The 27,836-nt window shown below is 43.5% G+C and overlaps 1 long non-coding RNA gene and 1 pseudogene across 1 annotated transcript; one reads left to right on the top strand and one right to left on the bottom strand.

The window, feature by feature from the left end:
- The first annotated feature begins 942 nt into the window (after positions 1 to 942).
- On the top strand, positions 943 to 6,383 carry LOC117082066. Its single transcript, XR_004436437.1, has 3 exons — positions 943 to 1,104; positions 1,759 to 1,778; positions 6,372 to 6,383. It is a non-coding gene; the product is annotated as an uncharacterized LOC117082066 (long non-coding RNA).
- A 5,234-nt stretch (positions 6,384 to 11,617) lies between these two features.
- On the bottom strand, positions 11,618 to 12,083 carry LOC117082065 (annotated as a pseudogene).
- Between the last annotated feature and the right edge of the window lie 15,753 nt (positions 12,084 to 27,836).

Below are 27,836 nucleotides of genomic sequence, written 5' to 3'. Positions count from 1 at the left end.
GTAGTAAATTGAATCACTTTACACTACTGGTTTTGTGGGTCAAAAACAAATATGTCATAAGTTTCGGTGTAAAAAAAAAATTACTCTTGAGTGACTCCAACACCTAGAAACCCCACAGCTGGCTCTAGCCCACTTGGCCAGCACTGTGGTTTGACTGGCTCCCCACTTTTGTACACACCCCATTTCAATTTTGCTTTCCCACTAATTATTTTATTATACTCTTTTTTGAAACCTGATAAACCCCTTCTTGTTCTTTTTCAGAATTATTCAGTCAACTATTGCTTATTTTTCAATGTTAGAATCAGCTTTTCTAGTACTAAAAGTACCTTGTTGGTCTTTTCCAGAAAGATTTATAGATCAACTTAGGACAGTTGACATCTTTATGATTTTGGATGTTCCTATTCAAGAATAGAATGTGCCTTTTGATTTAATCAAGTTATCTTTGTGTTCTTTATAAATTTTTAATAAAAGATTTATTGAAATATAATTCAAATACTATAAAATATGCCATTTATTTTGTTTCTTTATATATATTTTTAGAGACAGAGTCTCACTCTGTTGTCCAGGCTGGAGAGCAGTGGCTCCATCACAGCTCACTGTAATCTCGAACTCCTGGGCTCAAGTGACCCTCCTGCCACAGCCTCCCAAGTAGCTGGGACTACAGGCACACACCACCACACCCAACTAATTTTATAGTTTTCTGTAGAGATGGGATCTCACTATATTGTCCAGGTTGGTCTTGAATTCCTAGTTTCAAGCGATCCTCCTGCCTTGGCCTCCCAAAACGCTGGGATTACAGGCATGAACCACCATGCTTGGCCAAAACATACCATTTTAAACTGTATATATCACTGCTTTTTAGCATATTCACAGAGTTGTCTAACCACCATCACAGCCAATGTTTGAACTGTTCATCATTTCAAAAAGTAACTCTATAACCTTTAGCTATCACCCGCAGTCCCCTATTCCCCCATCCCCTAGCAACCACTAATCTGTTTTTTGTCTCTCTGAATTTGTCTATTCTGGATAGGCTTATCTAAAGGGAATCATATAATACATGGCCTTTTATGACTGCCTTCTTTCACTTAGCACAATGTTTTCAAGGTTTAGCCATAGTGTAACAAATATCAGTATTTCCTTCCTTTTTATAAAAACATTGTGGTAGGCCGGACGCAATGGTCATGCCTGTAATCCCAGTACTTTGGGAGGCCGATGTGGGTGGATCACCTGACATCAGGAGTTCGAGACCCGCCTGGCCAACATGGTGAAACCCCGTCTCCACTAAAAATACAAAAACATTAGCTGGGTGTGATGGCACACGCCTGTAATCCCAACTACTTGGGAAGCTGAGGCAGGAGAATCACTTGAATCCAGGAGGCGGAGGTTGTGGTGAGCCGAGATTGGGCCACTGTGCTCCAGCCTGGGTGACAAGAGCAAGATTGTCTCAAAAAAAAAAAAAAAAGTTGTAGTAAAATCACATACAAAGTTTATCAACTTAACCATTTTTAAGTGTTCATTTCAATAGTGGTAACTTTATTCATATTGATATGCAACAGATCTCTAGAACTTTTCCATCTTGCAAAAGTGAAACTCTGCGCTCCCTGGACAGCTGTCCATTTTCCTCTCATTCCAGCCCCTGGCAACCCCCCTTCTACTTTCCGTCTACAGATTTGACTACTTTAGATACCAAATAAGTGAAATCATACAGTTTTTGTCTTTCTGTGACTGACTTATTTCATTTAGTACAATGCCTTCAAGGTTCATCAATGTTGTAGCATGTGACAGTATTTTCTTATTTTTTAAGGTTGAATAATGTTACAATTTTAATAATTATATATCATTATAATAACTGAATAATATTTGCAACAATACAGTTGCATTGTATGTATAAGTACATTTTAAAATCTGTTAATGACATGTGGGTTGCTTTCACCTCTTGGCTATTGTGAATAATATTGCAACAAGCATGAGTGTGCAAATATCTCTTTGGGATCCTGCTTTCAATACTTCTGGGTATATACCCAAAAGCGGGATTGCTGGATTATATGGTAATTCTACTTTTAATTGTTGTTGTTGTTGTTGAGATGGAGTCTCGCTCTGTCGCCCAGGCTGGAGTGCAGTGGCGCGATCTTGGCTCACTGCAAGCTCCGCCTCCTGGGTTCACGCCATTCTTCTGCCTCAGCCTCCCCAGTAGCTGGGACTACAGGTGCCCACAACCACGCCTGGCTAATTTTTTTGTATTTTTAGTAGAGACGGGGTTTCACCGCGTTAGCCAGGATGGTCTCGATCTCCTGACCTCGTGATCCGCCCACCTCGGCCTCCCAAAGTGCTGGGATTACAGGCATGAGCCATTACGCCCGGCCTATTTTTAATTTGTTTAGGAACCTCCCTACCGTTTTTCATAACAGCTACACCATTTTACATTCCCACTAACAGTGCACAAGGGTTCCAGTTTCTCTACATCCTTGCTAGCATTTGTTATTCTGTTTTCTTGATACTAGACATCCTAACTGGTGTGAATTGATGTCTCATTTTAGTTTTGATTTGCATTTCTTGAATGATTAGTGATGTTGAACATGTGTTCATAGGCCTGTTAGCTATTTATATATCTTCACTGGAGAAATGTTTATTCAATCAATTGCCCATTTTTTAATTGGGTTATTTGTTTTGTTGTAGTTGAGTTGTAAGAGTTCCTTACATATCCTGGACATTAACTCTTCCTGGGATATGTGATTCACAAGTATTTTTTTTTCCATTCCATAGGTTGCCTTTTCACTCTGCTCATTTTTTTCTTTGACATAAAGAAGTTTCAAAGTTTGATGTAGTCCCATTTATCTATTTTTGATTTTGTTGTCTGTACTTTTAGTGTCACATTCAATAAATCATTGTCAAATCTCATCTTATGAAGTTTCCCCCTATGTTTTCCTCTAAGAGTTTTATAGTTTTACATTTTAGCATTTAGCCTTTAATCCATTTTGAGTTAATTTTTGTATATGAGGTTACAGACATGAACCACCATTCCCTGCTATCAACTTTATTCTTTTGCATGTGGATATAGTTTTCCCAATACCATTTGTTGAAGAGACTGTCCTTCTCCCATTGTGAGGTGTTGGTGCCCTGGCTAAAGATCATTTGACCATATGTACAAGGGTTTATTTCTGGGCTCTCTATTCTGTTACATTGATCTATATGTCTATCTTTATATCAGTACCATATTGTGGTTTTTGGGGGTGTTTTCTGAGGTGGAGTCTCACTCTGTAGCCCAGGCTGGAGTGCAACGGCACTATCTCAGCTCACTGCAACCTCCACTTCCAGATTCAAGTGGTTCTTGTGCCTTAGCCTCCCAAGTAGCTGGGATTATAGGTGTGCACCACCACTCCTGGTGAGTTTTTGTATTTTTAGTACAGACGGGGTTTTGCCATGCTGGCCAGGCTGGTCTCAAACTCCTGACCTCAAGTGATCTGTCCACCTCGGCCTCCCAAAGTTCTGGGATTACAGGCACGAGCCACCTCACCCAGCCTACACTGTTTTGATTACTTGTAGCTTTGTGATGTGTTTTGAAATCTGGAAATGTGAGCCCTCCAACTTTGTTCTTTTTTAAAGATAGATTTGGCTATTCAAGGTTCCCTTGAGATTCCACATGTATTTTAGGAATTTTTTCCTATTTCTGCAAAAAATATCATTGGGATTGTGATAGGATTGCATTGCATCTGATTGCTTTAGGCAGTGTGTACATTTTAACAACACTAGTCTTTTCTAATTCATGACCACAGGATGTCTTCTCATATATTTGTGTCTGCTTTAATTTCTCTCAGCAATGTTTTATAGCTTTCAGTGTACAAATTTTTCCACCTCTTCGGTTAATTTGCATGTTATTATTTTTTGATGCTATTGTAAATGGGATTATTTTCATAATTTCCTCTTGTGATTTTTCATTGTTAGTGTATAGAAACTCAGCTTTTTTTGTGTGTTGATTTCATATCCAGCAACTTTGCTGAATTCATATATTAGTTCTAACAGTTATTTTGTGGAATCTTTAGGGTTTTCTATATACAAAATCTTGTCATATGCAAACAGATAAAATTTACATCTACCTTTCCAATCTGGATACCTGCTATTTCTTTTTCTTTCTCTCATTCTCCTCCAGGACATGTCAAAGTTATAGGGATTATGTAGATTTGGGGGTTATGTGTGTTCTTCTTCTCCTTCTCCTTCTTCTTTTCTTCTTTTTTATTATTGAGACAGGCCTTTTTTTTTTTCCAGCCTGTAGCCCAGGCTGGAGTACAGTGGTGCCATCATGGTTTACTGCAGCCTTGATCTCCCAGGCTCAAGCTATCCTCCCATCACAGCTTTCCAAGTAGCTGGGACTGTGGGCATGAGCCATTATGCCTGGCTAATTTTTTATTTTTGTAGAAATGATCTTTTGCCATGTTGTCCAGGCTGGCCTTGAACTCCTGGGCTCAAGCAATCCTCCCACCTTGGCATCCCAAAGCACTGGGATTACAGGTGTGAGTCAGCACATCCAGCTGTTCTGTTGTCTTCTGTCTCCTCATGTTTCTGGAGAGATATTCGTTGTCTCTGCCCATGCAGTCCCTTTTGTATCCAGTGACTCTGCTATTTCCTTGGGATCCTGGGACATAGGATTCCTTTGGGAAAGTGAGAGCCCTGCGGCTATTGGTCTCATCTCCTGGATGCACCCCTCACTCTTTCCTCTCTGGGGTCCTTCCATGTCCCAAGGGGCCTCTGGAAGGAGAGGCTAAAGCTCTCCCTGCACACAGAATTCCAGCTTTTCCTCTGCTCTCCTTGGGGTTCACAATCCTGCTTCCTTTCAGTACCATTGCTCCTTCCCTGGAGCACTCTTCTCCCTTTGACTTTTTCTGAAAACTTTCTCATTCTCCTTCAAAATGAAAGCCAAGGAGCATTACTAGCTAGCTAGGCTTTCTGCCTTGCTTCCTGTCTCCCCAATGCACTAGAGCATCTGACTCCATGGTTGAATAAGAGGAAAGGAAAGAAAAGATTTGTGATAACTGGAAATGTTGCTGCCCATATACCTCTTCCTTGCAGACCTCCAGAACAAACTCTTCCTATGGAATGATAAATGATGTGATGTGATAATGATGTATGTGATAAACCTGAATGCTGTAAGCCCAACAGGTCTTCCCTCCAGGTCTACATTCCACTTCCCTCACCATTCTCCGTAAAGCATGATTTCTGTCACGTGGTGGCATCTGGAAGATCAGTGTTTAAATTCCACTACAGAGTAGCTGTGCAGCTCACTTTTCTGAACTTCAGTTTCCTCGTTTGTGAAATGGGATAGTTATTTCTTCTTTCCTGGATTGTTGTGATTATTAGAATGAGACTGTATGTGCAAAGCAAGTAGCACAGTGTCTGGGTGGAAGAGTTTTAAAAAGTGAAGCTATTGTTATTCTAACCTGGGCCTCTAGCTCACTTATAATGGAAAGCCCAAACAGAAAAGACTCATTTTGACCAGAACCCTCCCCTGCTTCTGGCCTGGCTGCACTCACAGAAGTCTACGAAGACTGAAGACTGTGCAGCAGAGCCCAATATTACCCAGACCACAGCTCACACATGCTCTTCCGCACCCACCAGAAAACTTCTTTATTCCTCTGTGGTGGATTTAATCTTTCTTACGAGCCTCCATCCAGAGAGCGAGCAGGGCAAGTATAAGGTGAAAGTGGACTTCACCCTTTTTTTTTTTTTTCTTTGAGACAGAGTCTTGTTCTGTCATCCAGGCTGGAGTGCAGTGGCCCAATCTCAGCTCACTGCAATCTCCGCCTCCTGGGTTCACACCATTCTCCTACCTCAGCCTCCCAAGTAGCTGGGACTGCAGGCACCCGCTGCCATGCCCAGCTAATTTTTTGTATTTTTAGTAGAGACGGAGTTTCACTGTGTTAGCCAGGATGGTCTCGATCTCCTGACCTCGTGATCCGCCCACCTCAGCCTCCCAAAGTGTTGGGATTACAGGCATGAGCCACCACGCCCAGCTGAAAGTGGACTTTACTCTTGCCAATCTCATTCTTTACCAATTTATACAGCAGTCTTCAGGAGGATTCAGTCTCTTCCGGAGAAATCCACAAGTGTTCCTATGTCTTTGCCTCTTCCTTCCTTTGTCCAATTCCAATAGTACAGGCCAGGAATCCCTAGTGCCTTTGATGATCTTACAGAGAGCCAAGTTTGTTGGGGTTCCTGGGCCCCTTGTCTTGGTGTACTTGGTGTGTATTAGTGGTCTGGTCTTGACTCATTCAGGCTGGTAGTCTTCCCTGCGAATTGGCCCCACTGTGGTCTTGTGATGCTGCTGCTTCAGTTCTGGTTGTTATTCCTGTTCAGCGAGGTCCACTTCATCCGTCCAGGGAGGCCTGCTTTGCCAAGTGCTCCAGCCAGAGTTAGCTACATTCTGTGCTGCCTGCCTCTCAGGGGGGCTTGGAACCTCAACATCACCAGCATATCACACATGGGCTCTGTGCCGGCCACTGCTCTCTGCCATTGCTGTGCTTTCACCTCCAGCTTGCTGCAGGCCCCCAGCAGAAAACCCTGCCAGGACTTCAGATGGACAGAGCCCCTCTGTTGTTGGCTTTCCTTTAATCTAACATGTTGTTTTGACTAGGAATGCTTTTGGCTGCAAGTAACAGAAACTCTAACAGTGACATAAACCATAAGCGTTTTCACAAGGTCCTGGAGTGGGTGGTATCAATGGTTTGGCAACTCTGTGAGGTCATTAAGAGCCTCTCTGTGTTGTCCCTCTATTGTACTTGGCCTATTTTTCTTATCCTTTTCAGTTAATCATCATAAAATGGCTGCCTCAGCTCCACCGATCATGTTCGTGTTTAAGGAATGTATAAGTGAGACCAACGAGCGCAGGCAATGTTTCTTTTGTGCTGGTCCTTTTCATTTGAAAACAAAACGTCTTCCCCAGAAGCTCTAGCGGAAGCTTATGTCTAATTTGTCAAAACTAAGTCATAATCTATTCTCAAGGAAGGCTGGGCAAGAGAATATTTGGTTTTTCAGCCTCTTCAGGAGGAGGTTACTGAGGAGAAGGAAATTGGGGGTACCTTGTGAGTAATCATCTCATGTCATCCACCTACTTCCCCTTTTGGGACTTTGGAGTAGAAAGGGGAGATTAGGAACCACTGCTTGACCACTGCTTCCTGGAGGAGCATGGACAATGGGAAAGAATGCAAGGTCTGAATCCTTCATAGGGATACTGTAAGTATCAAAGGAGATTATTTATATAAGCAGTTAGCATTATGCTGGCACAGAGGAAGCATCTGATAGAAGTTTGCTATTGTTATTCTTTTTACTGATACTATTATTTATTGTTAATGTTGCTGTTTTCTCCTTTCTTGACTCCTCCAGGCCAGAAGAGCCAGGCTTTCCACTTCTCTGACAGAAAATATCCCTACTTCATATCCTTTTTCTATTGCAACAGTAAAACTCCATTATCAAGTCAGACTTGCTTTTGAGTCCTATATAAAACTTAAGTAGAGCGATCATACAATTTATTATACAAACTGGAATGCTTTGGAGAACAAACAAGAACACATTTTGGTGGAACTATGGGAGTTCAAGAAAGAGGAAAAACATTTAAAAACAACACTTTTTGAGTAATAGCTTTGTTGAGATAGAATTCACATACCATACAATTCACCTTGCACCTCAGTGATTTTTAATACATTTACAATTGTTCAACTATTTCCACAATCTATCTTAGAATATTTAATCTCTCCCAAAAGGACACTCTGTATCCTTTAAATATAATCCTGCTATTCTCCATCCTCCTCAGCCCTAGGCAGCCACTAATCTACTTTCTGTCTTTATATTTTGGCCTATTCTGGACATTTCATATAAATGGAATCCTATGATGTGTGGTCTTTTGTGCTTCCTTCTTTCACTTAGCATCATGTTTCCAAAGTTTCAAAGTTCACCCATGTGATAGCATGTATCAGTACTTCTTTCCTTTTTATTGCTGAATAATGTTCTATTGTATAGATAAATCACATTTTCCTGTTCATTCACGTACATGTGGATTGTTTCCACCTTTTGGCTGTTGTGAATAATGCTACAATGAACAATCGTGTACAAGTATGTGTTTTTGTATGTTTTTAACTCTCTTGGATGTATGCCTAGGAATAGAATTACTGGGTTAAATGTAACTGCACGTTTAACCCTTTTTTTTTTTTTTTGAGACGGAGTCTCTCTGTCACCCAGGCTGGAGTGCAGTGGCGCGATCTCGGCTCACTACAAGCTCCACCTTCTGGATTCATGCCATTCTCCTGCCTCAGACTCCCGAGTAGCTGGGACTACAGGTGCTCGCCACCACGTCTGGCTAATGTTTTGTATTTTTAGTAGAGATGGGGTTTCACCATGGTCTCGATCTCCCAACCTCATGATCCACCTGCCTCAGCCTCCCAAAGTGCTGGGATTACAGGCGTGAGCCACTGGGCCCAACAACTTTTTTTTTTTTTTTTAGACAGAGTTTCACTCTTGCTGCCCAGGCTGGAGTGCAGGGGTGCAATCTCAGCTCACTGCAACCTCCACCTCCTAGGTTCAAACAATTCTCCTGCCTCAGCCTCTGGAGCAGCTGGGATTACAGGTGCCCGCCACTATGCCCAGCTAATTTTTATGTTTTTTAGTAGAGACAGGGTTTCATCATGTTAACCAGGCTGGTCTCAAACTCATGACCTCAAGTGATCGACCCACCTCAGCCTTCCAAAGTCCTGGAATTACAGGTGTGAGCCACTGTATCCGGCCATTGAACATCTTTTTATGTGCTTCTTGGCCAGTAGAGGACCCTTAAAAAACTTTTAATTTTGACCTAGTTTCACCTGTACAGAAAAGTTATAGAATAGTTAAAACAAAAAACTATATATCCTTCACCCAGATTTCCCAGCTGTTAACACTTTGCTCCATTTCAGCTATCATTTACTCTCTCTCTCTCGCTTGCTCTCTTTCTTTCTTTCTTTCTTTTTTTTTTTTTTGAGATGGAGTCTTGCTCTGTTGCCCAGGCTGGAGTGCAGTGGCACGATCTCGACTCACTGCAAGCTCCGCCTACCGAGTTCATGCTATTCTCCCGAGTAGTTGGGACTACAGTTGTCCGCCACCACGCCCGGCAAATTTTTTGTATTTTTTGTAGTAGAGATGGAGTTTCACCATGTTAGCCAGGATGGTCTCGATCTCCTGACCTTGTGATCCGCCCACCTCGGCCTCCCAAAGTGCTGGGATTACAGGCGTGAGCCATCGCACCCGGCCTATCTCTCTCTCTTTTTTTTTTTTTTTTTACTCAGGCTGCAGTGTGGTGGTGCAACCTCTGCTCACTGCAACCTTGACATCCTGGGCTCAAGCAATCCTCCCACCTCAGCCCCCACAAGTAGCTGGGACTATAGGTACGCGCCACCATACCTGGCTACTTTTTGTATTTTTTGTAGAGATGGAGTTTTGCTGTGTTGCCCAGGCTGGTCTTGAATTCCTGAGCTCAGGCAATCTGCCTGCCTGGCCTCCCAAAGTGCTAAAATTACAGGCTTGAGCCACTGTGCCCAGCATCTGTCTCTCTCTCTCCCCTCACCTTCACGCATACACATTTTTTTTTAACAATTTGAGAGTAATTTGCATTCATCGTGTACCTTTATCTATGAACACTTCAATGTGGAGTTCCTGAGAACAAGGACTTTTTTTAATGTGATCTCAGAACATTTATCAAAAATCAGAAAATTCAATGTTGATAAAATAATATTATGTAATCCATAGTCAATATTCAAACTTCACCAGTTGTCCCAATATTCTATGTTCGAATCCAGGATCACAGATTACATTTACTCATCAGATTTCTTCAGTCACCTTTCATGTGAAGCAGCTCCTCAACCTTTCTCGCTCTTCAGTAGCCTCGATAGTTTTAAAGAGTTTAGGCCAGTTACTTTGTAAAATAGGTTTGTCTGCGGTTTGCTTGTGATTAGATCAAATTATGGATTTAAAAATATTTGATTTTACTTATTTTTGAGACAGGGTTTCACTCTATTGCCCAGGCCAGAGTGCAGTGACGCAATCATGGCTCCATTGCAGCCTCAACCTCCCAGGCTCAAGTGATGCTCCCGCCTCAGCCTCCCGAGGATCTGAGACTAAAGGTATGTGCCACCACACCCAGCTAATTTTTTGTATTTTTTTTTTTTTTTTTTTTTTTTTTGAGGCGGAGTCTCGCTCTGTCGCCCGGACTGGAGTGCAGTGGCCAGATCTCAGCTCACTGCAAGCTCCGCCTCCCGGGTTTACGCCATTCTCCTGCCTCAGCCTCCCGAGTAGCTGGGACTACAGGCGCCCGCCACCTCGCCCGGCTAGTTTTTGTATTTTAGTAGAGACGGGGTTTCACCGTGTTAGCCAGGATGGTCTTGATCTCCTGACCTCGTGATCCGCCATCTCGGCCTCCCAAAGTGCTGGGATTACAGGCTTGAGCCACCGCGCCCGGCCAATTTTTGTATTTTTTATAAAGATAGGGTTTCACCATATTGCCCAGGCTGGTCTCGAACTCCTGAGCTCAAGCAATCCTCCTGCCTTGGCCTCCCAAAGTGCTAGGTTTACAGGTATGAGTCACAGTGCCCAGCCTAGGTCATTCCTTTCGGAATCACTGCAGGAAGCACCCTCCCTGAGCTCAGGAGCACCAAGAGGGAGAGTAGGGTGGGAGGACAAGGCAAACCTTGTTGACTAATCCTGTGGACACCAGCCCATTATTATGCAGTTAGTCTGGGGGAAATAAACACAGGATTTCATGTTTATCTACCTGAAATATTATCCTTATTTATCTACCTTAATCACTCCTCCTTTTAATGTTGAACAAATTAAATATTTATCTGCCTTAATTCCTCCTCCTTTTGACTGTAGGACAAACTAAATATTGATCCTACCTTACACCCTCCTCCTCTTGACTTTAAGACAAGTCAGATGAAGAAATGTCTTTGCTGACATTTTACTTTATTTTATTTTTCTGGTAGTGTGGCAGGTGGGAAGGTAAATGTGACCGGAGAAGGCAAAAGAGGGCTAGATCCTATGATGGGCTGTGTGCTCAGGCATGGAAGGAATGGGACTTTGCAAGCATCAAAGAAAAGGGTGCCTGTGCTGAGGGAACTGTGTGGGGTTAACCCCTGAGAAACAGAGGCTGTGTCTTCACCCCAGGCATGTTTATGGCACAACAAATAAAATAAGCAGGAACTGTTTTCTGGGGGAGAAAGTTTCCTTTTTTTTGTTTTGTTTTGTTTTGTTTTTGAGTCAGAGTCTCGCTCTATCATCCAGGCTAGAGTGCAATGGTACAGTCTTGGCTCAGTGCAACCTCTGCCTCCTGGGTTCAAGCAATTCTCCTGCCTCAGCCTCCCAAGTAGCTGGGATTACAGGCGCCCGCCACCACATCTGGCTAATTTTTTGTATTTAGTAGAGACGGGGTTTCACTATGTTGGTCAGGCTGGTCTCGAACTCCTGACCTCAGGTGATCCACCGCCTCAGCCTCCCAAAGTGCTGGGATTACAGGTGTGAGCCACCACACCCGGCCGAGAAAGTTTCCTTTTTTTTTTTAATGGTGAAAAGATACACACATATTTAGAATTAGCCAGCTGGACTCAGTTTAGATTATTCCAATTTTGTTGGCAACATCCAAAGCATCGTAATCAGGAGCCAGTCAGACATATTTCTTCTTCTCTCTATCAGGCCGAATCAGGATGCTGACCTTGGCCACATCAACGTCTCAGAGCTTCTTCATAGCCTGTTTGATCTGGTACTTGTGGGCTTTAACATCCACAGTGAACACAAGCGTGTTGTCGTCTTCTATCTTCTTCATGGCGACTCAGTCAGAGGAAACTTGATGACAGCATAGTGGTCCAGTTTGCTTCTCCTGGGAGTGCTCTTCCAAGGATATCTGGGCTGCCTCTGGAGTCCAGCGTCTTGGGCCGCCGGAAGGTGGGTAACGTGAGGATCTTCTTTTTTTTGTGGCTGTGGACACCTTTCAACACTATCTTCTTGGCCTTCAAATCCTTTGCTTTGGCTTCGGCTTTAGGAGGGGCAGGAGTTTCCTTCTTCACTTTTGGCGTCATCTTGTGAAAAGGGAAAGTTTGCTGTCTAATACCATTTTCACTTCTCCCGAATTTTGTGGATCGTTTCTTGGTATCCACCCCAGACCTCAAGAGTGTGGGCTGGATCTTAGGGATTGTGAAGTCTTCATTTCCCTGTAGTGAGACGTGGGGCATGACTTTAGATAGTGTGAGGGAAGAAGATCTCCGGGCACTTTAATAGAATGGAGAAGCAGGATGGGATTTGAGAGGAAATCTGATTTTGAAAAAAGGAGAACTGGAGTTGAGTTGGTAATTAACTAGGCACCTTAAAGGTCATTCAGCATGCCCATCTGCACAGTGGGTATAATCGCCCTACAGAACAAAACCAAAAAGGCAATGGAGAGGAAGCTATAAAGCACAGTACATGTTTAACTCATTGTTACATAAGCTAGCCAAAGGCTTCACAGGCTTGAATTCATCCCCCAAGTTCTCTTTCTGTACTTGAAACTCTGCCTTAGATTGCTTAAAACTTGAGAAAGAGAATATCGCTTCCCCTGCCTGCCTTCTTGAGTACACTTGCCTACACAAAGATGCACATCCTTGTTTGTGTGTGTGTGTCCATTTGCTTTGACATTCTTGTGAAAGTCAAAGTTTCCCAGCTCTTGACATACACAAGTTTGTTTGGTGCAACCTGTCAAATGCATCCCTTAGAGAGGCCCTTTGATACTCTGGGAAAGATATTGGACTTAGAGTCAGAACGAAAAGAAAGAAATGTGACATGTATAGCATGCAATGAGTTGGAGTTTTACCTGTTTTGTTTTAATTTCAACAAGCCTGAGGAGTAGCCACAAATGTACCCAGTTCACAAATGAGGAAACAGGTGCAAAAAGGTTGTTACCTGTCAAAGGTCGTATGTGGCAGAACCAAGATTTTAGCCCAGTTATGTCTGATGAACTTAGCTTATGCTCTTTAAACTTCTGAATGCTGACCATTGAGGATATCTAAACTTAGATAAATTGCATTTTCTCTCCAAGACTATTTACTTATCAATACCGTAATACCACCTTTACCAATCTATTGTTTTGATATGAGACTCAAATATGCCAGATATGTGTAAAAGCAACCTACAAGCTCTCTAATCATGCTCACCTAAAAGATTCCCAGGATCTAATAGGCTCAAAGAAACTTCTTCTAGACATATAAGAGAATATTGGATTATGCAAAAATTCATTATTAATTTATTTATCCATCCTTTAATTCAGCAAACATTTATCTGCTATTGACTTTATGCAGTGTGGCCTTTTAAGGATTGGAGGACAGGTGAAGAACCAGGGGTGCCAGAATGCATCCTCCTACTGATGAGGTCAGTACACATTTGCATTTTAAAATGCTCTGTCCAGCTGGGCATGGTGGATCATGCCTGTAATCTCAACATTGGAAGGCCAAGGTGGGAGGATTACTTCAGCCCAGGAGTTCAACACCAGCCTGGGCAACATAGAAAGACCCCATCTCTAAATCAATCAATCAATCAATGCCCTGTCTTTGAAAATAAAACTCTTTAAGAAAGCTTTAATGGGCAGGGTGTGGTAGCTCATGCCTGTAATATAGCACTTTGGGAGGCTGAGGCAGGAGGATCACTGTAGCCCAGAAGTTCAAGACCAGCCTGGGCAACATGTGAGACCTCATCTCAATTTTTAAACAAATAAATGAATACATACATAAGGAAAGATAAAAAGAAAAGTTTAATGAAAAAATACAGTGTAAAACAAATATCTTGGACCTAAAAGTATTTTTGTTCAAGCTACATATTGTGAATCACCTTTCCGTGTTGAGGATACAGAATATGTAAGCCCAGGAAACTAGGCAGAACGTTCATGTACTAACTAATCAACCTGAGGCAAGGCGAAAATGAGACTAATCAACCTGAGGCAAGGGGCAAATGAGACAGAACCTGCCTCCGGTCTATCATAAGTGGAAACTTTCCCTCTGATGTATTTTTTTGTTATTCAATGTAAAAGGATAAAATCTCTCTAAAACTAAAACCTTAATGTTTGTCAGGAGATACAAACCATGACCAACTAATTATGGGAAATCATAAAATATGACCGTATGAGATCTAGACGGTTTACAAAGTGTACCCATTGCTAATCACTTTAAACATTAATGAACTTAAAAGTGAACTTAACGGAGATTGGGATTTTTCTTTCCTGTTGTATTAGTCAGCTCGGGCTGCCATAACAAAATACCACAGACTGGGAGGCGTAAGTAACAGAAATTCATGTCTCACAATTCTGGGTGCTGGAAGTCCACAATCAAGGTGCAGGCAAGGCAGACTTCATTCTGAGGCCCCTCTCTTGGCTCATATGTGGCCACCCTACCACTGCGTGCTCACATGACCTCTTTGTGCTCCTGGAAAGAGGGTGCGGGGGGCAGAGGGAAAGAGAGGGAGAGGGAACTCTCCGGTGTCTCTTGTTTCAGGGACCCTAACCTAGGCCACTTTGGCCCAGGGACTGTGGGGTGGGGGGTTGTGGCTGCTCTGCTCTGAGTGGCCAAGATAAAGCAACAGAAAAATGTCCAAAGCTGTGCAGCAAAGACAAGTCACTGAACAGGGATCTGCTCATCAGTGTGGGGAACTCCAAGTCAGCCACCCTGGAGGCGAGTCCCCAAAGAGCCCATGCAAGGTGGCATCAGCAGAAGAAGGGAATTATCCCCATCCTTGGCACATTCCTCACTGACCTGGTGGTGCTAGACACTGCGATGAATGGTTATGTGGATGGGAATAAGATGAACTCCCAGAAAAGGAGCCCCAGCTACTCAGGTGGCTGCAAATCATTACAGCTTTCACCCCAGGGAGGAACTGGGGGCCTGGTTCTGGGCCAGAGAGCAGCCCAGTGAGGGTGAGAGCTACAGCCTGTCCTGCCAGCTGGATCCCCTGTCCTGGTCAACCAGTAATACCCTCAAGGCTGAGCAGGTCAGGCTTCCCGGAGCTGGCCCTGGGAAGCCAGCCCTGAGGTGAGTAGACTCCTGCTGTGGTACTGAGACAACATTGTCATAAATTCAATGCGCCCTTGTATCCCTTTTTCTTTTTTACCTATCTTCACCTATAATCACTATGCGTACTAGTCTTTGTTAGTGTTTCTATTCCACTTAATAGAGATATGCTATACTTAAAAAAAAAAAAAAAAAAGGGCCGGGCATGGTGGCTCACACCTATGATCCCAACACTTTGGGGAGGCTGAGGCCGGTGGATCACAAGGTCAGGAGATGGAGACCATCCTGGCCTACATGGTGAATCCCCATCTCTATTAAAAATACAAAAATTAGCCAGGCGTGGTGGCGTGCGCCTGTAGTCCCAGCTACTCAGGAGGCTGAGGCAGGAGAATTGCTTGAACCCGGGAGCTGGACGTTGCAGTGAGCCGAGATCACGCCACTGCACTCCAGCCTGGGTGACAGATCGAGAGTCCGTCTCAAAAAAAAAAAAAAAAATTCCTATCATGGACCCTGTCTTTATGACCTCGTTTAACTTCAGTTACTTCCTAAAGGCGCTACCTCCAACTGCAGGCACATTGGGCATTAGGGCTCCAACATAAACATTTCAGGGGGACAGAAACATTCAGTCCATATCACATATTATCTCCTAATAGTACAGCCCCCATGCACTATGATTTCTGAGTATTTGCAAATAGCTGATTGTGTGCTGTCTTCCTTGTACAGGTGTTTATAATGAACTAAAACAATGACAATGCTTTTAGCCCTCTCGAATGCATATCACAGCAGGGAAGCTTTGCGCATCTCTCATCCTGAGTGTTATTCCCCTCCCCCCAATCCCCCCGGCAACACTTACCTAGGTCTTGTCATCCTTCTCCAAAAAGTACTGCATATCAGAACTTTATGGGAAAGGGAGGAGACACATTTAAATTGCAGGCCTTCTCTGACCCTGTTTTTAAAAATACTCTTTATTAATATTGTCAAAAGTATAGGAGTATGCAAAGAAATACATTTAGTCCCAAATCTCACTTCCCAATAACCCATATCAATTTTTTTGGGGGACGGAGTCTTGCTCTGTCACCCCGGCTAGAGTGCAGTGGCGCGATCTTGGCTCACTGCAAGCTCCACCTCCCGGGTTCACGCCATTCTCCTGCCTCAGCCTCCTGAGTAGCTGGGACTACAGGCGCCAGCCACCATACCCGGCTAACTGTTTTTTTGTATTTTTAGTAGAGACAGGGTTTCACTGTGTTAGCCAGGATGATCTGGATCTTCTAACCTTGTGATCTGCCTGCCTCAGCCTCCCAAAGTGCTGGGATTACAGGCGTGAGCCACTGCACCCAGCCTTTTTTTTTCTTTTTTTAAGCGATGGAGTCTTGCTCTGTCGTCCTGGCTAGAGTGCAGTGGTGCAATCTCACTGCAACCTCTGCCTTCTGGGTTACAGCGATTCTTCTGCCTCAGCCTCCCAAGTAGCTGGGATTACAGGTGCTCGCCACCACGCCCGGCTAATTTTGTATTTTTAGTAGAGACAGGGTTTCACCATGTTGGCCAGGCTGGTCTCGAACTCCTGACCTCAGGTGATCCACCTGCCTCGGCCTCCCAAAGTGCTGGGATTACAGGCATGAGCCACCATGCCCAGCCATATTGGTATTCTCTAGAATGATATATTCAGGAGATTAGGAAAATGTAAATGATATAGAAAGTGTAAAATGAAAATAAAGCCGGCTGAGCACGGTGGCTGATGCCTGTAATCCCAGCACTTTGGAAGGCCAATGTGAGCAGATCACCTGAGGTCAGGAGTTCAAGAGCAGCCTGGCCAACATGGTGAAACCCTGTCTCGACAAAAATACAAAAATTAGCTCGGCATGGTAGCACATGCCTGTAGTCCCAGCTACTCAGGAGGCTGAGACAGGAGAATCACCTGAACCTGAGAAATGGAGATTGTAGTGAGGCAAGATTGTGCCATTGCACTCCAGCCTGGGCAACAGAGTGACACTCAGTGTCAAGGAAGGAAGGAAGGAAGGGAGGGAGGGAGGAAAATACGGTCTCCAGCTCTCCCTATTCCAGCCCTTCAACGGCAAAGCAACTACTATTATTATTCATTTGTTCATTTATATAAAAGTACTGAGCAACAGTGCTGGGCATTGTTTGGGTTGCTGGGAATACAGTGGTGAGCAAGATATGTCAAGTCACTGCCTCATGGTACTGGCACTTTAGTGGACAAGGCAGACAATAAACACACAAATCCATAAAGTAAAATGAGGCAGTGGTGAACTGTGAATGAAATGCAGTATGAAAGAAGAAAGTGGTGGGAGGGAGTGCTGTTGTGGGCTCTGACCTGAAGTGAGGGAGTGAGACTATGACTATCTGGGGGAGAGAGGGCAGCCAGGGCAAAAGCCAGGGGCCAGAATTTCTTCAGACATCTATGATCTTGATTTCATGTGTTTTTCATGTGTTTAGAAAATGAAAAAAATGAAGCATATCTGCTGAAGAGCTGTCTGTTTTCATCACTGACTCTGTAAAATACACTGTGTGTTACTTTGCCAGCTGCTGCATTAGCCTTCAAAAGTATTTGAAAACTTAAGATGAGCTACAATTTTTTGCAAACTTACATTCCTTTCTGTGGTATTTTGTCCCGCAATGGAAGCATAGTAATTATTTAATGCAAGTGTTAGCAATTCTGTACCAACTTTGAATAACATGAAAAATTTATTAAAATTTAAAAAATTAAAAATTTATTTAAAAAAAGAAGAAGAATTTGCTCGATTTGTTCAAGGAACATCAAGAAGGCCAAAGTAGCCAGATCAGAGTCATGAAGGGGAGAAGTTTAGACCCTAAGATTAGGCAGGACCTAGGATTTAAGCTGGGGGCAGGTGATTCTTAAGAATTCTGAAGTTTGAGGATAATGATTTGGTCAAACTCTCTTACCTTATAAGTGGAAAAACTGAAGGCAGATCAATGACTGCTTGATGCTTTGTCATGTTTCTCTTAACACAAAATATTCTCTCACAAAACAGATTTATCTCAGACAGAAACCATATATTAACTATCTCAATAATTCCAGTGCTTAGTACCATGCTTGGTTGGCAATAAGGGCTCAGTAAATATTTGCTGAATGTCAAAATCAACTGACCACAAATGTAGGATTTCTTTCTGACAGAGCAGGAGCACCGTCATCTCAGACAAACACCACCACTTTAAAAATTCCAGCTCCCTTTCTAGCCTCATGCATTTCAAGGAAATCACTTCTCTTCTACAAGCAGCCAGAAAAAACAGACCGTAAAATACAAATAAAACAGCTCAGGCACCAAAAAAGGTGGGGAAAAAGTCTCTTGGATAACTGCCAAACTTTACCCTCATTCAGTGGGCCCCAGTAAAACAGCAGGCCTTAATAAGCACATTCCTTTCCCTTCAAGTGCACTAAAATAAAAAAGGTAAAAGCAAATTTGAGGGGTATGCCTGCAACTGCAAAAAAAAAATGTAAAAACAAACACACAACTCTCCCTCCCAAATAAGCACAACAACAACAACAACCACAACAAAAACACAAAAGAAGTCCAAGTCTCTAATAAGCTATCCCACCCTAAATTCTTAAAAACTCTTAGTCTGTAAAAAAAGTGTGCCTCTAACCTAACTTGGCCAAAAGCTCCTCTCAGGTTTGTTTTCTCTGAAATAAACCTGTCTTAACTAGCAAGCCATCTTTTGTGTTTATTTCCTCTTTCTTTAATTCTTACACTTTCTGGACTCTCAATTTCTCTATTTCCTTGATCTGCATATCTGCCCATATGCTAGTATCACACCATCTTGCTTGCTGTGGCTTTGTAGTGATAAAGGTTCTCCCTGACCAAACTTTAATCAGGCTCCTCTAAGCCCCGTTTTCAACTAAGCCTCAATCTTGGCCTATAACAACTGCAGACTCTGGGCCACGCACAGTGGCTCACACCTGTAATCCCAGCATTTTGGGAGGTTGAGGTGGGCAGATCATCTGAGATCAGGAGTTCGTGACCAACCTGGCCAACATGGTGAAACCCTGTCTCTACTAAAAAAAATACAGAAATTACCCAGGCACGGCAGAGCACACCTATAATCCCAGCTACTCAGGAGGCTGAGGCAGGAGAATCACTTGAACCCAGGAGGCAGAGGTTGCAGTGAACCAAGATCGTACCACTTCACTCCAGCCTGGGTCCAGCCTGGGCAACAAGAGTAAAAGCCCATCTCAAAAAAAAAAAAAAAGATAAATAAAAACAAACTGCAGACTCTCAGTGCAAATGATTTCATCCACCTCCGACACTAAGAGACTTCAATAAACACTATCGTTTCTGACAGTTCATGGCCATGTCCTTAGGATGATGACCTCAGCCCCCTTACGTTTCTGCCCAATTAAATTCAATGCTCCCCAGATAATTTATGATTTATGATTTGTTCCAGGCAAAGCCTGAATATAGGCCCCTGAACCCCCTTTTCCTAAAGGATTTACTTTAGAAAACTGGCAGTTAGAAATCCTTTCTCTGTCTCTTGGAAATGTATCTTCTATAACACAGGAATGTCTTTCCCAAGGACCTGGGAGCCATCGCTTTGAAATGTAATCATTAGGTACGACAGAGCCTCTGTCTCCTAATTTTGGTGGTAGGGTAGGACCCTGATATTGATAAGCAGCAGTCCACAATTTGATAAGCACAAGTTCACAATCTAGTCAATGTACTCATTGATCAAACCTCCCTCCCCTCAACTAGCATCCTTCAGTACTTTTCCCTTAACACATCCTAGCATTTAAAAAGCCTCCTGCCTTCTGGTTTGGTAGAATTGAGCTCAATTAATGCTGAAGTGTCTCTTCCCTGCTACAGTACTCTGAATAAAATCTGTCTTGACATTTTTGACAAGTCTGGTGCAAAATTTTTCTTTAACAATAGTGTTGAAATTGGAAAGTGTAAGTTTTTTTTTAACTTTGTTCTTTTTCAAAATATTTAGCTATCCTAGGTCATTCGCTTTTCTATATAAATTTTAGCAAAAGCTGATCAATTTCTACAAAAACCTGCTGGACTATTTTTTTTTTTTTCTTTTGAGACCAAGTCTCACTTTGTTGCCCAGGCTGGAGTGTAGTGGCACAATCTTGGCTCACTGCAACCTCCGTCTCCCAAATTCAAGTGATTCTCCTGCTTCAACCTCCCTAGTAGCTGGGATTACAGGCAGATGCCACCATGCCCAGCTAATTTTTGTATTTTTAGTAGAGTCAGTGTTTCACCATGTTGACCAGGCTGGTCTCGAACACCTGACCTCAAGTGATCCACTTGCCTTGGCCTCCCAAAGTGCTGGGATTACAGGCGTGAGCCACTGCACCCAGCCAGGACTGACTTTTTAATTTTTTCCCTTGATTTCACAGTATTTGGAATGGACTCACTTTCTTAGGAATCGCATTAATTGTTTTTTAATTGGCAGGAATTTATCAATAAATTGGGGGAGGACTGCCATCTTAACAATATAGTCTTTTAATCTATGAACATGGGATTATTTAAATCAGGGATTAGCAAATTTTCTGCAAAGAACCATATAGTAAAAATATTTGTGGTGTTGTGGGCTATATTCAACTTTGCTTTGTAGTGTAAAAGCAGTTGTTGGCCAGGTGTGGTGGCTCATGCCTGTAATCCCAGCACTTTGGGAGGCTGAGGCGGGCAGATTACCTAAAGTCAGGAGTTCAAGACCAGCTGGGTAACATGGAGAAACCCCGTTTCTACTAAAAATACAAAAATATAGCCGGGCATGGTGGTGCATGCCTGTAATTCCAGCTATTTGGGAGGCTGAGGCAGGAGAATCACTTGAACCTGGAAAGTGGATGTTGCAGTGAGCCAAGATGATGCCATTGCTCTCCAGCTTGGGCAACAAGAGCAAAACTCCGTCTCAAAAAAAAAAAAAATAGTGTTTCAATAAAACTTTATTTACAAAACAAACAGGGGGCCAGATCAGGACCATGGACTGTAGTTTGCTGCCTCTAATTTAGAACTTTTTCAATTTCTCTGAGCAAAGTTTTATAATTTTTATTGTAAGTCTTGCATTTATATCATTTAACTCATTTCTAAGTACTTTATTCTTTTAGGTGTTATTGTGAATGAAATTTTGTTTCCTTAATTTCATTTTCACGTTGTTTATTACTAGTATGTAGAAATACAATTGAGTTTTACACATTGGCCTTGTATACCTGAACCTTGTTTGCTAAACTTATTTATTAATTCCAGTAAAATTTTTTGGTAGATTACTTGGGATTTTCTGCATACAGATCATGTGGTCTACAAACAAATACAGTTTTACGTTTTCCTTTTCATTATAGGTGTCTTTAGTTTACCTTTCTCTCTGTTTCTCCCTCTACCCCCTTTTTAATTTGCCCTGGCTATGACTACTAGTACAGTGTTGAATAGAAGTGGTAAGAGTAGACGTTCTTGCCTGTGTCCTATACGTGAGTGGGAAACATTCTGTCTTTCGTCATTGAGTACATTAACTGTAGGTTGTTTGTAGTTGCCCTCTATCATATTGAAGAAGTTTATTTTTATTCCTAGTTTGTTGAGAATTTTTACCATGAATGTATGTTGGCTATTGTCAAATGCCTCTGTATCTATTGAAATGACAATCTGATGTCTTTTAATCTATTAATCTAGTGCATTATATTCACTGATTTGGGGGTTTTGTTGTTTTTAATTAATTAGTTTTTAAAATCTCACCGTATACTAGAGAAAGCATTACTTGATTTTTGGATGTCACACTAACCTTGCATTTCTGGGATAAATCATACTTGGTCATGGTGTATAATCTTTTGTATATGTTGATGGATTTTGTTTGTTAGTATCTTATTGAGTATGTTTGCATCTATATTCATGAGAGATATTGTTCTATAATTTTTGTTTCTTTTGGTGTGTTTGTCTAGCTTTGGTATTGGGGTAACACTGGCCTCATTGAAGGAGTTGGAGCAAGATCTATCTTTTTTTATTTTCTGAAAGATTATTGTGAAAGACATACTATTTCTTCTCATCTTGTCATGTAGTGTTGTGTCCTGTCCTGTCCTATCCTGTCTGTTTGAGATGGAGTTTTGCTCTTGTTGCCCAGGCTGGAGTGCAATGGCATGATCTCGGCCCATTGCAACCTTTGCCTCCCAGGTTCAGGTGATGCTCCTGCCTCCCAAGTAGCTGGGATTACAGGTATGCGCCACCAGATCTGGCTAATTTTTTTTTTTTTTTTTTGAGACAAGGTCTTGCTCTGTCACCCAGGCTGGAGTGCAGTGACATGATCTCGGTCCGCTGCAAGCTCCACCTCCTGGGTTCACACCATTCTCCTACTTCAGCCTCCTGAGTAGCTGGGACTACAGGTGCCCGCCACCATACCTGGCTAACTTTTTTTGTATTTTTAGTAGAGACGGGGTTTTGCCGTGTTAACCAGGATGATCTCGATCTCCTGACCTCGTGATCCACTCACCTTGGCCTCCCAACGTGCTGGGATTACATGCATGAGCCACCGCACCCTGCCTAATTTTGTATTTTTAGTAGTGATGGGGTTTCACCATGTTATAGAGGCTGGTTTTGAACTCCTGACCTCAGGTGATCCACCTGCCTCAGCCTCCAATTTGGCTAATCTTTTTATTTTGTAGAGATGGAGTTCTCACTATGTTGTCCAGGCTGCTCTTGAATTTCTGACCTCAAGCAATCCTCCTACCCGGGCCTCCCAAAGTTCTGGATTAAAGGTATAAGCCACCACGCCTGGCCTTAAAATGTATCTTTTATATATACGTCTTTCTCAAAATTGGGTAAAGAGAAACAGACTGGCACTGGTATGCATTTCAAGAAAAATAGGAGAAAGCATATTTACTTAGGAAAGTGAGGCTCTTAAGTACCTCATATACAAACATCATACTGGCTTCACTGGATTGTGTTACCTGACTTGCCCCCTGAGCATTTGAACTTGCTACCCATTGATAGAGAATTGACTCCCTCATTTGCCAAAGAGGAATCTGACACCGGGTGAGGGTGAGCACTTGATTGGCCAGATACTCACCCCCAGCCAATCAGCAGCAAGTTCCTTTTCATCCCACCCACAGGCGGAGATTAGTAACCATGTCTGACAGGCATTTACTTTCCTCCTGGTGAGTAGCTGGAAAAGAGAGTAGTTTGGAAATATTTGGAAATAGCACCGTTTTTCTCTCACGTATCTGTGATCTGGAAGCCCCCTGACTGCTTCAAGTTGTCCTGCCTTTCCAGACCCAACCAATGTTCATTTTTTTTTTTTTTTTTTTTTGAGGCGGAGTCTTGCTCTGTCGCCCAGGCTGGAGTGTAGTGGCCGGATCTCAGCTCACTGCAAGCTCCGCCTCGCGGGTTCTCGCCATTCTCCTGTCTCAGCCTCCCAAGTAGCTGGGACTACAGGCGCCCGCCACCTCGCCCGGCTAGTTTTTTGTATTTTTAGTAGAGACAGGGTTTCACTGTGTTCGCCAGGATGGTCTCGATCTCCTGACCTTGTGATCCACCCGTCTCGGCCTCCCAAAGTGCTGGGATTACAGGCTTGAGCCACCGCGCCCGGCACCAATGTTCATTTTACATGTGTTGATTGATGGCTCCTGTCTCCCCAAAAGGTATAAAACCAAGCTGTGCTCTGACCACCTTGGGCACAAGAACCTTGTGCTCAGAACCTCCTGAGGGTGTGTCAGAACCTCCTGAGGGTGTGTCAGGGGTGCATGTCCTCAACCTTGGCGACTCGGTGCTAAGGCTGTACTAAATTACTAGGCTGGTTAACATCTATTGGAATTTCTTGATGCCAAAGGCCGTGGGAGGCCTGAACACATTGTCAAAGGAGGAGGAAGGGGAAGGAGAAGGGCTGCGGGATCCCCTGCATAAAAGGCCCCATGCTAGTGGCAGCTCCGCCTTCTGCTCCGGGGCTCAAAGGTGCTTAGATCTCTTCACTTGAGTGCAGATGCTGCCGGCCCTTTAGGCAGGTGTGTGAGGGAGGCAGCCTTGGCTGTAAAGAGAGCACTGGCTTGGCTGAGTGTGGTGGCTCACTCCTGTAATCCCAGCACTTTGGGAGGCCAAGGTGGGCAGATGATTTGAGGTCAGGAGTTTGTGACCAGCCTGGCCAACATGGTGAAATACCATCTCTACTAAAAAAAAAAAAAAAAAAAAATACAGAAATTAGCCGGGCATGGTGGCATGTACCTGTAATCCCAGCTACACAGGAGGCTGAGGCAGGAGAATCACTTGAACCCAGGAGGCGGAAGTTGCAGTGAGCTGAGATTGTGCCACTGCACTCCAGCCCGGGCAACAGACTCCATCTCAAAAAAAAAAAAAAAGAGAGAGTACTGGCTTTTGGGCCCTTAGGCCTATTATATAACTGAATTGTGTCAGGCCTCTGAGCTGAAGCTCAACCAGTATAACCCCTGTGTCCTACACATATACATCCAGATGGCCTGCAGGAACCAAGAAGTCTGGAGCAGCCAAAAAACCACAAAGAAGTAAAACAGCCAGTTCCTGCTTTAACTGATTAACCAAAATTACAACATCTTACCATTGTGACTTGTCCCTGCCCTACCTTAGCTGATTAATCAACTTTGTGACATTCTTCTTCCGGACAGTGAGTCTTATGATCTCCCAACCATGTACCTTGTGACCCCCTCCTCTGCTAACAATAGATAACCACCTTTTACTGTAACTTTCCATTACTTACCCAACTCCTATAAAGCAACCCTTCCCCATCTCCCTTCGCTGACTCTCTTTTTGGACTCAGCCCACCAGCACCCAAGTGAATTAAAAGCTTTATTGCTCACACAAAGCCTGTTTGGTGGTTTATTCACTCGGATGTGCTTGACAAATTTGGGTCTGCTTGCCCAGTACAGTTAAGTCCAGATATCCACACTGAGGTTGCAGCACTAGAAAGGAAGGTATTTATTCACAGAGCCCTGAACAAAGGGGACCAGGCAGCTCATGCTCAAATCCTGACCTCTCTGAAGGCTGGCAGTAAGGGAGGAGACCACCCCTCATATTGTCTTATGCCCAGTTTCTGCCTCCAAAGAAAGAAGTAAAAACTAAAAGGCAGAAATGAAATCCACAGGCAGACAGCCCAGCACCACACCCTGGGCCTGGTAGTTAAAGATTGACCCCTGACCTAATCGGTTCTGTTATCTATAGATTACAGGCATTGTATAGAAATGCACTGTGAAAGTCCCTATCTTGTTTTGTTCCGATCTAATTACCAGTGCATGCAGCCCCCAGTCATGTACCCCCTGCTTGCTCAATCAATCATGACCCTCTCACATGCACCCCCTTAGAGTTGTGAGCCCTTAAAAGGGACAGGAATTGCCCACTCATGGAGCTTGGCTCTGGAGACAGGAGTCTTGCCAATGCCCCCTGCCGAATAAACCCCTTCCTTCTTTAACTCAGTGTCTGAGGAGTTTTGTCTGCCACTCGTCCTGCTGCAGCAGATGTGAACCATGAAAATTTGAGACAGGTGTCAATTAATTTAGAAAGTTTGTTTTGCCAAGATTGAGGACATGCACCCGTGACACACCCTCAGGAGGTTCTGACGATATGTGCCCATGGTGGTCAGAGCACAGCTTGGTTTTATACCTTTTAGGGAGACATGAGCCATCAATCAACATATGTAAAATGAACATTGGTTTGGTCTGGACAGGCAGGACAACTTGAAGCAGGCAGGGGGCTTCCAGAGCACAGATACGTGAGAGACAAACGGTTGCATTCTTTTGAGTTTCTGATTAGCCTTTCCAGAGGAGGCAATCAGATATGCATTTATCTCAGTGAGCAGAGGGATGACTTTTGAGTAGAATGCAAGGCAGATTTGTCCTAAGCAGTTCCCAGCTTGAATTTTCTCTTTAACTTAGCTATTTGGTGGGGGCCAACATAGTTTCCTTTCACACAGGTAAGGGTTTTTAAAGGCAGGGGTAAATTTTCAGGAAAGCACACAAGTTAGACGAAATTGTAAATCTACAAGGAGGGTACACATTGATTTGACCCAAAAAAGGTGAGATATCTTGAAGCAGGGGCTTATAGGTCATAGGTGGATTCAGAGATTCTTTGATTTGTAGTTGGTTCAGGAGGCGACACCTCGTCTGAAAATTTGGGGTTAACAGAAAAGAGTATTAGCTTTAGCTCATGGGCGTGGCTTTCAGGTCCCTCCGGAAGAAATTTAGAATGAAGGAAGGTGGTCGAGTGCAGTCCTCAGCTCCCACTATCTGAGGTCTGCAGGCCAGCAGATCCATTTGGTGCGGGTCCAGGTGGAGGTCCAGGTTTCTGAATGACAAACTCAAGGACATGTGTTAAGATGTTTGTTATCTTTAGTTTCTAAAGGGAAACTAAACATCTCTGTACTCTAGCTTCCTTGGCTATTGTTTTGGGCTACTGTTACCTTCCTGCCTAACAAGTTACTTACTTCTCAGGGCTAGCTGGATGCCTGAAATTTCCCTTGAAGGCACTCAAGATTTTCCTTTATTTTCATGCTTGGTGGTGGAGCTGGGGGTAGTGGCACAGGCTCCTAAAAAGGGGTCCCTGCTACATCTCAGGCCTGGGTTTAAATTCTCGCTCTTTCTCACTATCTGAAAACCCTGAATAGTTGTTTCTATCCGAAAACTTCAATGCCCCACTGGCAAAGTGGGGGTGAGAAGGCCTGTTTTGTTGTGTTGCCGTGAAATCCCTGAGGTAATGCATGTGTGGACATGAGAGGCTCTGGCTCCCCTCCCACTTCTCAGCCCTCCACCCTGGGGTGGTTCTGGAAGGCACTGCTCATGGTAAGGACAGAAGATTGCTGGCTGGCGTTCTTCTCTCTGATTCAGTGACTGCATTTATTTTGCATGTGCTCTATGAGGAGAATGAGGGCCTGTGATGCTGGTATAGATCAGTTCAGATATACTGGTGGGTACGTGGCTGCTGCCCAAGACTTCTGAGTGCCCCCACTCAGTATGTTGGATCTCCTGGCCCCTCCAGACCTCAACATCATTCAGAAATAGAAGGAGTAGAACCTGGCACAGTAGGGTGCCCCAGACTGACTGCTGGCAGCTGAACTGAAGGGTCAGTGGTTGAGCCATACTTGTTGTTCAACACTTTGAATACCACATCCAGAAAGAAAATACAAGCTCCCTGTCACCCGAGCCTTCTTGTGACCGTGTTACATTCAACACAAGACAAACATCAGCTTCACAAAAGGGAGTGGTCTCTGGGACAACCCATTGAAAGTGTGGGAGGCAGATAGTTCCTGGGTTCTGTGCATAGTTGCTCTAAGCTGTAAACACACGCTCCTTGACCAAATACCCTTTAATTCACTTGACAAACAAGAAGCTTCCAGACCTCCAAGGGGATGCCCAAGTCTTCCTTTTCTCTGGGACAAAACTTGGTTTTGTTTCTTAGGTTTCTCAGTGGCTAATCCCAAACATGTTTGCTTTCGTCCCGTTTCTTTGTCTCAGTGTTTTCTCTGCTGTTTTCACACCTCTCTGGATAAGCTTTCCAAGTTCCTTACAGAAAACAAGAAAGATTATTCACAGGCAGTCATCCTGGTCCCTGGCTTGTCAGCCTCAATGCATTCCAGTGCACTCTTGTGACACCTTATCCAGAGTAGCCATGGCTTACAGCATTTACAGTGTTCTTTCTCGCTATTCTATTAGTGGCTTCCTTTTCCAGCTCAGTTCTTTGCCTGGATCTCCAGGATCTCTATCCTATCGTCACCCTCACCCCATGTAGGGGGTTCATTTCACCCTACAGCATTTCTGTTGCTGTAAAAAGACCCTCTACTGCATCCTTTGGCGTGGAGAATTTGTCTTATTATATTTCTGAAGCAAGA

The sequence above is a fragment of the Trachypithecus francoisi genome, unplaced genomic scaffold (assembly GCF_009764315.1).
Source record: "Trachypithecus francoisi isolate TF-2019V2 unplaced genomic scaffold, Tfra_2.0 Lachesis_group9, whole genome shotgun sequence".
Classification (NCBI taxonomy): domain Eukaryota; kingdom Metazoa; phylum Chordata; class Mammalia; order Primates; family Cercopithecidae; genus Trachypithecus; species Trachypithecus francoisi.
The sequence above is the reverse complement of the archived record's forward strand: the minus strand, read 5'-3'. Positions and strand labels throughout refer to the sequence as shown.